The sequence below is a fragment of the Hemitrygon akajei genome, unplaced genomic scaffold (assembly GCF_048418815.1).
Source record: "Hemitrygon akajei unplaced genomic scaffold, sHemAka1.3 Scf000045, whole genome shotgun sequence".
Lineage (NCBI taxonomy): Eukaryota > Metazoa > Chordata > Chondrichthyes > Myliobatiformes > Dasyatidae > Hemitrygon > Hemitrygon akajei.
Genome location: NW_027331931.1, coordinates 3458972 through 3471320, shown reverse-complemented (window position 1 = coordinate 3471320; position 12349 = coordinate 3458972). Strand labels below are relative to the sequence as shown.

The 12349-nt window shown below is 45.5% G+C and overlaps 1 protein-coding gene and 1 long non-coding RNA gene across 2 annotated transcripts in view; both read left to right on the top strand.

The window, feature by feature from the left end:
* The window catches only part of LOC140720622 (NACHT, LRR and PYD domains-containing protein 3-like), a 745417-nt gene that overhangs the window by 459752 nt on the left and 273316 nt on the right, over positions 1-12349 (top strand). The window lies entirely within an intron of this gene.
* Positions 1-12349, top strand: part of LOC140720632 (uncharacterized) — a 42548-nt gene that overhangs the window by 20455 nt on the left and 9744 nt on the right. The window contains exon 2 of the long non-coding RNA XR_012097232.1: positions 2465-2757. This is a non-coding gene — a long non-coding RNA (uncharacterized lncRNA). The remainder of the gene's footprint in view (positions 1-2464; positions 2758-12349) is intronic.

The window sequence follows — 12349 nt, the reverse complement described above, 5'->3', positions numbered from 1 at the left end:
TGGGTGGAATTGAGGAATTGGAAAGGTGTAGTAATACTAATAGGGGTGCATTATAGACCACCTAATGGGGAGTGAGTATTGGAGGAGCAAATTTGGAAGGAGATAGCAGATATTTGTAGTAAGCACGGGGTTGTGATTGTGGGAGATTTTAATTTCCACACATAGACTGGGGAGCCCATACTGTAAAAGGGATGGATGGTTTGGAGTTTGTAAAATGTGTGCAGGATAGTTTTTTGCAGCAATACATAGAGGTAACAACTAGAGAAGGGGCAGTGTTGGATCTTCTGTTAGGGAATGAAATAGGTCAGGTGATGGAGGTATGTGTTGGGGAGCACTTTGGGTCCAGTGATCACAATGCCATTAGTTTCAATATAATTATGGAAAAGGATAAGACTGGACCCAGGATTGAGATTTATCTGTATGGACTTCAGTAAGGCCTTTGAAGGTTAGTTAGGAAGGTTCAATCGTTAGATATTAATATTGAAGTAGTAAAATGGATTCTACAGTGGCTGGGTGGAAGATGCCACAGAGTAGTGTCAGATTGGACCCCGGTGACTAGCGATGTGCCACAGGGATCAAAGGCCTTACTGAAGTCCATATAGATAACATCCACTGCTTTACCCTCATCAACTTTCCTAAGAACTTCTTCAAAATATTCAATAAGATTTGTCAAACATGACCTTCCACGCACAAATCCATGTTGACTGTTCCTAATCAGACCCTGTCTATCCAGCTAATTATATATACCATCTTTAAGAATATTTTCCATTAATTTACCCATCACTGGTACTGTGTCCAATGTTGTTTGTCATATACATTAATGATCTGGATGATGGGGTGGTAAATTGAATTAGTAAGTATGCAGATGATACTAAGGTAGGTGGCGTTGTGGATAATAAAGTAGGTTTTCAAAGCTTGCAGAGAGATTTAGGACAGTTAGAAGAGTGGGCTAAACGATGGCAGATGGAGTTTAATGCTGATAAGTGTGAGGTGCTACATTTTGGTAGGAACAATCCAAATAAGACATGCATGGTAAATGGTAGGGCGTTGAAGAATGCAGTAGAACAGAGTGATCTAGGAATAATGGTGCATAGTTCCCTGAAGGTGGAATCTCATATGGATAGGGTGGTGAAGAAAAGATAGATAGATAGATAGATAGATAGACAGATAGATAGATACTTTATTCATCCCCATGGGGAAATTCAACTTTTTTTCCAATGTCCCATTGGAAAGAAACCAGGAAGGCTATAGGGTGGCATAAGGTTGTCCTAACAGACAAGGTGAGGGATTATACAGATGTTTTAAAAGCAAAAGGATTGGAGGAGACACAATTGATTGATTGGATTATCAGAATGGCAATGTCCACATGGAGCCAAAAAGCGTAGAGGAGTTCTTAAGTGGGTTTTTGCTTCTGTGTTCACTCGGGAAAAGACTCTATTGAAGTGAGGCCATGGATGTTATACAAATTACGGATGAGTAAGTGTTATGGGCAAATTGGACAACTTTGAGTGTATAAATCCCCAGCGACTGAGAAATTCAGTCCTAGGACCCCGATGGAGGTGGATGCAGAAATTGCAGGGACGTAACCTAATTTGGAATATTGTGTGCAGTTTACGTCACCTAAATGGGAAAGATGTTAATAAGGTTGACAGAGTACAACAAAAATGTACAAGGATGTTGTTGCGATTGGAGGACCTGAGTTATAGGGGAAGAATAAATAGGTTACGACTTTGTTCCTTGGAACGCAGAAGATTTGGGGGAGATTTGATGGAGGTCTGCAAAATCATGAGGATAGATGGGGTAGAGGGATGAAGATAGTGAGGGTTAGGCCAGGGGATAGAGAGGAGTGAGGCTCCCACTTTTAATCGGCACACAATTCCCCCTCCTCCCATACTCATTTCAATCAGTGCGTCATTCCCTCTCTGTCGGCCATTTTAACGAATGTGACAATTTTCAGTGAGTGCGTTACTCCCTCTCTCGGTAAAACTTCAGGCCATTTGGAATAAATGACTTTTAAAAGAAATAAATTTAACAAGTATTTCAGGCGGGGTGTCAATCAACAACCTCCGCTTGTGAAATGAAACCCGCTGTTATCTGTGGGCGAGGCGGTTTCTTGTGACAGTAGTTGTCCGGATGGAAATGTAATAATCTCTCCAGTTTTTTTTTAGTTAGTGGAAATATATAGTCGAACGTGTTTGGTTTAATTTCAGCAGAAAAGCAGCTCTCTACCTGAACAGGTGAGGGACGTTTGAGCTGAAACTCTATCCATGTCAGGCAGTCTTTCTTACACAGAGGGCGGAGTTCAGACCCTCCCAGAACCCGGACTGGATCAAATTCGCAGCCTGGGACTCGCTGAGTTAAGCAGAGAAACTCCGCCCCATTGGTTGCGGTGAAAGAAAAAGGAGAGATCTACACGGAAATCCGGACAGAAAGGTTAACGCAGCCTGTTTGTTTTCCTCTTTAGGGTTGCTACATTGATCCCACTCCCGCCTCCTCCCGCTGTCAGACCTGTCCTGAGCCGGTGAGAGTTGGTGTGACCCGGACTGCGGCAGTCCCGCTCTACCCCGGCTCACCTGGCCCTGTCCATCTGTAATGAGCGACGGACACATCACAGCCGAGTGGCCTCCGGAGCAGCAGCTCAGACTCAACTCTCCGTACAGGGTGAGCACACCGATGTAGGACCATTGTCGATCACCCGGGAAGTAAGACTGAGATTTCCCCGGACCACATTGAACGCCATCCGGTTAAACATCAGAGGTAAGTGTTGTCTATGATTCTGCACAACGATTCAGCGTTTACAGCGAGACTCGGCTTTGGTCGGGATCGGGAGTGAATTTAGTGGGAGAAGGGAGTCCTGACATGTTCATGTTAACGAGTCAATTACAGTCCAAATGGATTAAGAGAAACGAGAGTGGTTTCTACTGAGAACGAGCAGAAGAAATCTTTCACCCCGGTAGTAACATATGAAATACCCACGGGGCAGTGATCCGCCTTTGATCTCTCTCGAACAAGAGAAAATCAGCAGATAAATGCTGGGAATCCGAGCAACACACACAAAATGCTGGAGGAACTCTGCAGGCCAGGCAGCATCAATGGAAAAAAGAATAGTCGAACTTCAAGAGTCCAGCTCATGTATGTTACATCACCTCATTGGTTCTATTGCTCCTCCTTGTAGTGCAAAGGGTTAAACTTTCTTCACGCTTGAATGACAGTGTTTTGCTGAACCGGTTTGGATTTGATTTCAGCGGAACGGCCGCTCCCTGTTCTGAGGAATGTGACGGACAGGCAGCTACTTGCTCGCAGACCCTGAGCACCGAGTCTCTCAGAACAACAAGCCGCACCTTCCAAATCAGTCAATCATCTTCCCTCTTCCCCTTTCCAGTCCAGTCCGGATGAAGGGACTCGGACCATAACGTCGACTGTTTATTCCCATCCATAAATACTGCCTGACCTGCTGAGTTCCTCCAACATTGTGTGTGTTGCCATGGTTTCGAGAGATCCATGTGGGGCAGTGGGTGGGGTTATTTGTAAGAAAAGATACACAGTATCCTCACTATCAGAGTATTCGTGGGGAATTAAGATGAGAATAACTCAGCCTCTGATATTTATTTCAGAGATTTATTTCCCAACAACCAGTTGTCTGTGCGTTAAATCAGCGATCAAGGAGATATTTGTTTTTTTGAAGCCACTTCTGGCTCTGGTGCCTTTTGTGTTCCAACTGTTTCCTGCTGGCATGATTTACATTTCCACAGGTTTGGTAAAGATTAAGATCTGCTCTAGAACAATGGCCACCTGTTTCAAAGCAAGGGTACGGGAGCTGTACAGCAAACACCTGTTCTGTTTTCAAAGTTTCTTATTGCAGGCAAATACATTGATTGTTCCTGTGTTCCTGTGTTGATTGTGATAAATTTGAATTCCTCAATCGCCAGTGGAAGCAAAGACTGTAATTCTGTTTAAGCACGGGATTCCTGATGAACAGTGGGTTAGAAGTGTTACAGGGATGGACACAGAGGAATACGTAATGAAATTCTAGATTCGACCAGTCATGATTTCTTGATCTACAGCAGTTTCGAGGGGCTGTGTGGTCCAGTTATGCATGTTGGTATGTTGACTGGAAAATCTCTGACAATTTAATTGATGTAAGCTGGTATAATGACTGCATGCAAAGGGAGATAGGATTTAATTTATGCATTTGTACTGAAATCAAACATTAATTATTTGCATGCAGCTTTGTGCGTTATTTATGTACCCCAGCTGCGAGAGGGGATCGAGCTTATGTCAAACTCGGAGTGCTGGGGAGCACAGTATTGGACCAAGAGACACTCTCCCCGTTTCCTCCTACTCCCGCTGCAGACTCCCTGGGGCTCTCACACACCAGCTCACTGTCCCATCCCGCCTGCTGCCTGACATGCGGGCTCTCATGGAGCTCGTTACCCTCCGCTCCCGGGCTCACGCTGAGAGGATTTGAGAAACCTTGCGCAGCCGTCAGGAGACATGCGAGTTATTTAACTCCCATTGGTGCCAGAAAATGTCAATACAGGCCACATCGCAGACTGAAGTCTCCACGCAGGTTAAGCACTCTAGTCCAGGTCCACTGCCGCTCACCCAGGAAATCAGACTGTGGTTACCCGGGACCCCACTGAACGCCGTCGGGTTACAGCATCAGATGTAAGTGGTGTCTTCCATATCAGGGTATAGGTTTTATCGGTTTCCCAGCAGGAGAAAGAGTTAAAGTGACTTTGCTCATTCCCTAATAAGAGTGAATTGTCGGATAAATTGGATCTAATTTCATCAGAAAGGCCACTCCAGTGTGAGGAATGAGCACAGACAGGCAGCTGCTGACCCACAGACCCGGGTCCCTCAGAAGAACAACCCACGCATCCCTAATCAATCAATCATCTGGTCCTTCCCCTTTCATTTCCAGTACCGACGAAGTGTTTCAGCCCAATAGATCAACTGTTCATTTGCCTCCACGGATGTTGCCAGGACTACTGAGTTCTTCTTGCAATTTATGCATTGTCATGGCTACAAAAGATCAGTGAGGGACCGCTTGTGGGCCAGAGTGTGGAATCGGTTGAAATTAATTGAAATTAGTTGAAAGGAACGATGGATATTGAAATCATACCCCCACTGTCAGAATATTCCTAGGGAATTGAGAAGAGATCTCAGTGGAGCCCCCCAGTGGCCGGAGGTCCCCACATCACCACCATTGTTTGGAAGCTGGAGGGACAACAGAGAGGTTTCGGCTGTCCGGCCGTTTCTCTGTGACACTCCCGACCTCTACATCAACTCCATCCATCCGACTGTGGCAAACTTTTACAAACAACAAACATAATTCCTCTCAGCCACCGTCTGTCTGCATGATCCCCTGGCTTTGAGGATATGAGGGTATCAATGGTCCGCACTGTCAGGGTTTCAGTCTACCAGGGGACAAAGACTGCAGGGACTAGAGATCTTCTGTTGTCTAATACACTGCATGTAGATCCCACTGGCAACTCTGGTTTACATTAGTGAAACAGTTGTTTTTCAAAATACTGAACAGCGTGACACTGCACTGATGAAACAATCCGAAACCAGATCAGCCTAGAAAGTCCTCCCCAAAAATTAGGGTTTTGTGATCCAACTCGAGACAAACAGCACGCTGTCCACTCCACCAGTGCGTTATTCGCAGCCGGGCGAATCCCATGATTGATTTTGTTGTCCCCCTGAAAACAAATTAAATGTCCATTCAGGTATTTCAAAATACAAGCGCTCCCCCACACCGGGGATCTGACGTCACGAGTGCGGTACTTGACATCATACATGCACGGCCTGGCTTGCGTTGAGATTGGTTAATGGCTCAAGTACTAATCATGTCAGCCCACACCACTTGGTGCAGTCAACAGAGTATTTACAAGCCGTGTTAATTCTCATTGATGCGAAGAGATGTCAGTCACTGGTTACACCCAACAGCGCAGGCGGACCGACGAGGAGGGTGTTACCTCCAGTCCGATCTCCTGGTCAAAGCGGAACAAACGAAGTAAATGACCTGCTTTGTGATTTATTCCCATTTCTCTCCAAGGGAAGTTGGGGCGTTTGTGAAGCGTCTCCTGCGGCCAGAGTCTGATGTATCGCTGAGAGGTAAAAGGTGACCGCTCGTTCATCAACTTGATGCTGGTCCGCCGGGGAGGGACCCTGGCAGAAGATGGAGGGAGAGGGGGATTTTATTATCAGGATAAAGATGCTGTGAGAGGGAGTGGACAGGATTGGTGTCCCACTGGGTCAAGAGGAGCTCATCTGTGGAAATGTCTGAACCCATGGTGGTGGCGAGCAGAGAGATTCACCACATTAGGGGGCAAACACGGGCAGACTGTTGACCAGCAGTGGGGCCAATAGTCTGGGGAAAGTAGGGGGCAAGAGTGGTGTTGGCGGGGTAAAGATGCACCAGCCCAGCGTCTTGTTGAATGACAGGACAGTTTGGAGGGGCCGGGTGGCCTGATCCTTTTCCTGTTTGTGTGTTTAAATAGAAGGACCCTCGTGGACCTTCAGGATGTTCCAGTGTGTGTTGTAGGGACTGGTGCCTGGAGCCCAGTTTTTCACAAACTGGCAACAAGTGGGCTGAGGGGGCAAATTCAACAATTCCAAGTGTGCTCTCGATACAAAATGTGTATTTCTATATCTTTAATGACATAAAACCGATATTTCCATATTGTTACTGACAGAGAATCGTATAATTTATGTTCCATGTGTTATCTGAATGTACTTGCCTGTGATGCTGCCACAAGTCAGTGTTTCTCTGTACCTGTACCTTCCCGTACTTGCTCACTTGGAAATAAATTCAATGTGATTCGAAAAGCTCAGTGAGATTTTATTAGTGATGATCATCTTGGCTCCTCGGTAGGTCAAATGTAAATGTAAGACCCTTAGCAGTGTCGATGAGCACAGGGAACTTGGAATCCATCGCTCTCAGAAAGTGACTACACAGATTGATAGGGTGGTTACGAAGGCAAACAGTATCCTTAACTTTATTATTCGAGGCATTGAGTTCAAAAATCGGGAAGTTGTGTTGCAGCTTTTTAAAACTCTAGTTAGACCACATCTGGAGTGTTTCATACAGTTATGGTCGCCTCATTCCAGGAACGATGTCAGGGCTTTGGGGAGGGTGCAGAAGAGGTTTGCCAGGAAATTGCCTGGATTAGAGGGCATGAGCTATAACAGGAGGTTGAACTGCTTGGGTTGTTTTCTCTGGAGCCCTGCAGGCTGGGGTGAGACTTGATAGACGTTTATAAGATTATGAGAGACATAGGTAGAGTAGATAGAAAATGTATTTTTACTATGGTAGGAATGTCTAAAACCAGAGGCCATGCATTTAAGGTGAGGGGGGAATTTTAAAGGAGACGTGAGGGGGCAAGTGTTTTTACACAGAGAGTGCTGGGTCGCTAGAAATTGCTGCCTGGGGTGCTGGTAGATCAGACACATTGGGGACTTTCCAGAGACATTTCAATAGGCCACGAATGTGAGGAAAATAGAGGAATATGGACATTTTGTAAACAGAAGGGATTTGATTCGTTAACATTCTGATAACAAATTTAATTGGTTGAGCACAACACTATGGGTCGAAGGGCCTGTTCCTGTGCTGTACTGTTCTTTGTTCTGTGTCTCTTGTCGAGAGATTTCAGCGTAACAGAGGCAAAAGGAATGAGTGGGAGCAACAGGTCAGCTGGTCCAATGTGGGAAATGTGAGATTACCCATTTCTGTAGGAGAAACAGAAACACTGGGTGTGTGTGTGGAGAGGGACTGAGGTGCAGTGGGCAGGGAAGGAAGTCAAAAGTACATTGTATTGATGGTAAGACTCATTGGTATAAGACGGAGAATTACTTTAACAATTATTTGGGCTTTGTTGAGATTGTACCTGGAATATGGAGTAAAATCCCGCTCCCCATACTAACACGGGTTATACAGACCAAAGAACAGACTGCCGGAGGAACTCAGTGGGTCGGGCAGCATCTGTGGAGGGAAATGGACCATCAACATTTCGGGCCGAGACCATCCCTCTGGACTGAGAGTGGACGGGAAATAGTCAGAGAAAAGAGGTGAGGGGTGGGGATGGGGCAAGAGCTGGGGAGTGAGAGGTGCAAAGGTGGAAATAGTGACAGAGGTCAGCAGATATGTGGAGACTGAAGTGATCAAGGAGATGAGGATTGGGATGAAACGTGGCTGAGATGGGAGAGCAGCCATAATCTTGTTGATGGTTCGAGGTGCTGAATGGCCACCTCCTGCTGTTTCTCACTTGATGTTTCAGTGTTCCTGACCACTGAACCCAGGAGAATGTGATAGAAATTAGTGTCTGTTCATATAGAAGTGGCTTGAATGCACAATTCCTTTTTGGGTCTGAATTGTCTGTTGGACAGTGATTTCTTGTGGATGGATGTGGCGGATCATGTGTGGGGCTGGGATCAGGAGAGTGACCACTCCCCCTGGGGCGAGGAGCCGGGGAAGAGATCATTCTCTACGGGGCGAGATCAACGGGATTCCGTAGGTGAGAACTGAGGCCGGTCCCGAGCGATGTTGGGCAGTGATTCTCTGTTACTTCCCTGAACAGCCGGCCTCCCACTGTTTCCTGGACAGAACCTGCTGGGTCGGTCCGGGTTGTGGGACTTTCACACTGAACATCCTGAGATGAGCTGCCACTCAGCCCCTCTTGCCCTGGTGCTGGGAGCGTGATGGGGTGGTGATACCGAGACCACACTCATCCATTGAGGTTTATCCCGGGAACTTTACCTTCGTCATCCAGCCCCGTATCGGGTCCAAGCTTCACCTAGATCGATAGCCGATCTCTACAATTGTTTTACCTCATTCCAGGGTGCAGGAAGCGGCCCTTCCACCTGTTGTGTTCTTGTAGACGAGAAGGTTAAACCGAGTAACTGCACCTTCGGGACTCTGCTCCATCTGTCTGAGTAGATCCATCTTTCGCCCGTTCAGACAAGGCAGTGAGATCCAGATTTCTCACGGCCTCTCGTTTTTGGTGGCCATCATTGTGTTTATTTTTGCTGAATCCATGCCACTGTTCCAACTTGCCGAAGCACAGCCAATGTTTCCGGTTGTATAACCCCATTAAATGCGAGAAATAAGCCTTTTCCAGTTACCCGGGCTGCTCAAAAGTGTACAGTATACATTAAGTTAGACTGTGGGATCAAGAGTCCAACTTATCACGCGGGAAAGATTCAATGTGCTTACAACAGCAACCTGGAATGTTTCCTGGAGCCTGGTGCTATGTGTTTTCAATGTCATTTTAAATCTTCGACCCGGCTGAGAAGAGAGAATAGCGAGGGTTATGAGGATCTTTGATGCTGCCTGCTTTACTGATGCAATGGGAAGTGCCGTCACAGTCCAGGGAGGGGAGTCTGGTTCCTGTCATGTCCTCAGCAGTGCCCACAGTTTTCTACAGTTCCTTGCAGTCAAGGGTAGAGTGGTAGCCTTATGAAGGAGTTATGTATCCGGATGGGATACTTTCTGTGGCGCTTTGATAAGGTTTGGGGAGGGGCAATGTGCCTAAGCCAAAGTTATTGTTGTTTGATCTAGGTTTGTCATTTTAGGATCTTTTTCTATGGTATTATTCAGTGCCCGTGTATTGCTGAATGACCACCAGTGACTGTCCTTGATCCCTCACCCACATGGTTCCATCTCCTCATTCACTCACATCTTGTGCAACATCTCTTCTATCTCATTGAGATTTCCAGGAATCGGTTTTTGTTAGCTAGAACGACGAGGTTTAACTTAATGCAGCACCTGGTAAGTTAAGAGTTACAAGCTATGATCCTAGGGTATGACAGAGAAGATTCCAGCATGTATAGAGCAGTAGTTGATAGGCAGGAGACGAGGAGTGGGAATAAAGCGAGCCATTACTGTTCGGCTGCCGGTGACTAGAGGTTCCACAGGGGTCTGTGACGGGATCCATTTTTTTTACCTTATATCTCGATGATTTGGATGCTGGAATTGATGGTTGTTGCAGTTGTTGCATTGATAGCAGAGGATATGAAGGATGGCGGAAGGGCAGGTAGTTTTCTGGAGAAGGATTTAGGACAGATTAGGAGGATGCGCAAAGATGTGGCAAATGAAATAAAGTTTCGGGAAGGGTTTGGGCATTTACCTTGGTAGAAGAAATGAAATGGTTTATTTTTTTAATGGACAGAAAATACAAACAACTGAGACACAAAGGGACTTGGGAGATATTGTACAGGATTCCATAGGGGTTAATTTGCAGATTGGGTCAGTGGTCAGGAAAGCAAATGCAATGTTAACATTCATTTCAAGAGGACTAGAATATAAAAACAAGAAAGTAATGTTGAGATTTCATAAAGCACTGGTGAGGCCTCACGTAGAATATTGTGAACCGTTCTGGACCGCGTATCTTTGATCGGATGTGCTGAAACAGGTGATGGTTCAAAGGAAGTTCACGAAAATGGTTCAGGATTCAGCGGCTTGTCAGATACAGAACGTTTGATGACTCTGGGTCAATTAATCACTGGCATTCAGAAGACTGAGCGGTGCCCTAATGGATCATATCAAATGGTGAAAAGCCTTGATAGAGTGGATGTGGAAAGTGCGCTTCCTCTGGTGGAAGAGCTTAATACTAGAAGTCACAGCTTCAGAATAGAGGTGCGCCATTTTAGAATGGAGATGAGCTGGAATCTCTTTAATCAGAGTGGTGAATCTGTGGATTTCCTTGCCGCAGGCAGCTGCGGAGGTCTTTTTTTTATGTAGATTTACAGTAGAGGTAATGGGGTAAGACAGAAGATTGGGGAAAGGCAGAAGATTGGGGCAGAAGAAAAATGTATCAGTCACGATAAAATGGCGGAGCAAACTCGATGGTCCAAATGGCCTAATTCTCCTCCTATATCTATGGTCTTAAAGGGTAAAAGTAGCCATTACAGTTTTTAGTTTCACCATTACAAAATGGTTACAGCATTAATATTTGTCACAATGAAGCTCACAGCATGTGATGTTGTTTGTTATTTCCTTTTCCGGTTATTTTAGGTTCATTAGCTTGAAAATGTTTCTTGCGTTTGTAGTTTTTAAAAAACATTACCTTGGAATGAGTTGTGTTTTCTGGGAAATGGACCCGTAGAACGCTTAGTTAAGAGTGATTCCCCTACAGCACAGAAACAGTCCTTTCAGCCCTTCTAGTCGGTTACATTCCCTGCCTGAACTCATCCCCTGCACACAAACTGCAGCCTCAATACTTCTCTCAACGATGTACCCACGCAAACTTCTCTGAGACACTGCAATTGAACCCGCATCTACCAGTTCCGCTGGAAGCTGATTCCACATTCGCCCCTCACTCTGAGTGAAATAGTTCCCGCTCAGATTCCCCTTAAATATTTCACTTGTCACCCTAAATTCATGACCTTACCAAAACTAAGGGGCAAATACCTACATGTATTCCATAGAACCATAGAACATTACAGCACAGAAACAGGCATTTTTGCCCTTCTTGGCTGTGCCAAACCATTTTTCTGCCTAGTCCCACTGACCCGCACCTGAGCCATATTGCCCGAAGTCCCTCTCAACCAAGTTTTTCTTAAATGTCAAAAGTGAGCCCGCATTCACCACTTCATCTGGCAGTTCATTCCACATTCCCACTGCTCTCTGCGTGAAGAAGCCCCTCATAATGTTCCCTTTAAACTTTTCCCCTTTCACCCTTAACCCATGTCCTCTGTTTTTTCTTCTCCCCTAGCCTCAGTGGAAACAGCCTGCTTGCATTCACTCTATCTATACCCATCATAATTTTATAACCTCTATCAAATCACCCCTCATTTTCCTACGCTCCAGGGAATAAAGTCCTAACCTATTCGACCTTTCTCTATAACTCAGTTTCCCAAGTCCCGGCAACATCCTCGTAAACAATCTCTGCACTCTTTCAACCTTATTAATATCCTTCCTGTAATTCGGTGACAAAAACTGCACACAATACACCAAATTCGGTCTCACCAAATGTCTTATACAACCTCACCATTACATTCCAACTTTTATACTCAATTCTTTGTAAAATAAGGCCAATATACCAAAAGCCCTCATTACAACCCTATCTACTTGTGACACCACTTTAAGGGAATTATGTATCTGTACTCCCAGATCCCTCTGTTCTACTGCACTCCTCAGTGCCCTACCATTTACCTTGTATGTTCTACCTTCGTTTGACCTTCCGAAGTGCAACACCTCACACCTGTACGCATTAAACTCCATCTGCCATTTTTCTGCCCATTCCTTCTTCAACCTATATTCACCCTGTATCCAGTCTGTATCCCACCACCTCAATGATATATATCAACCATCTTGTTCAACCTCTGTCCAGTATGTATCCCATCA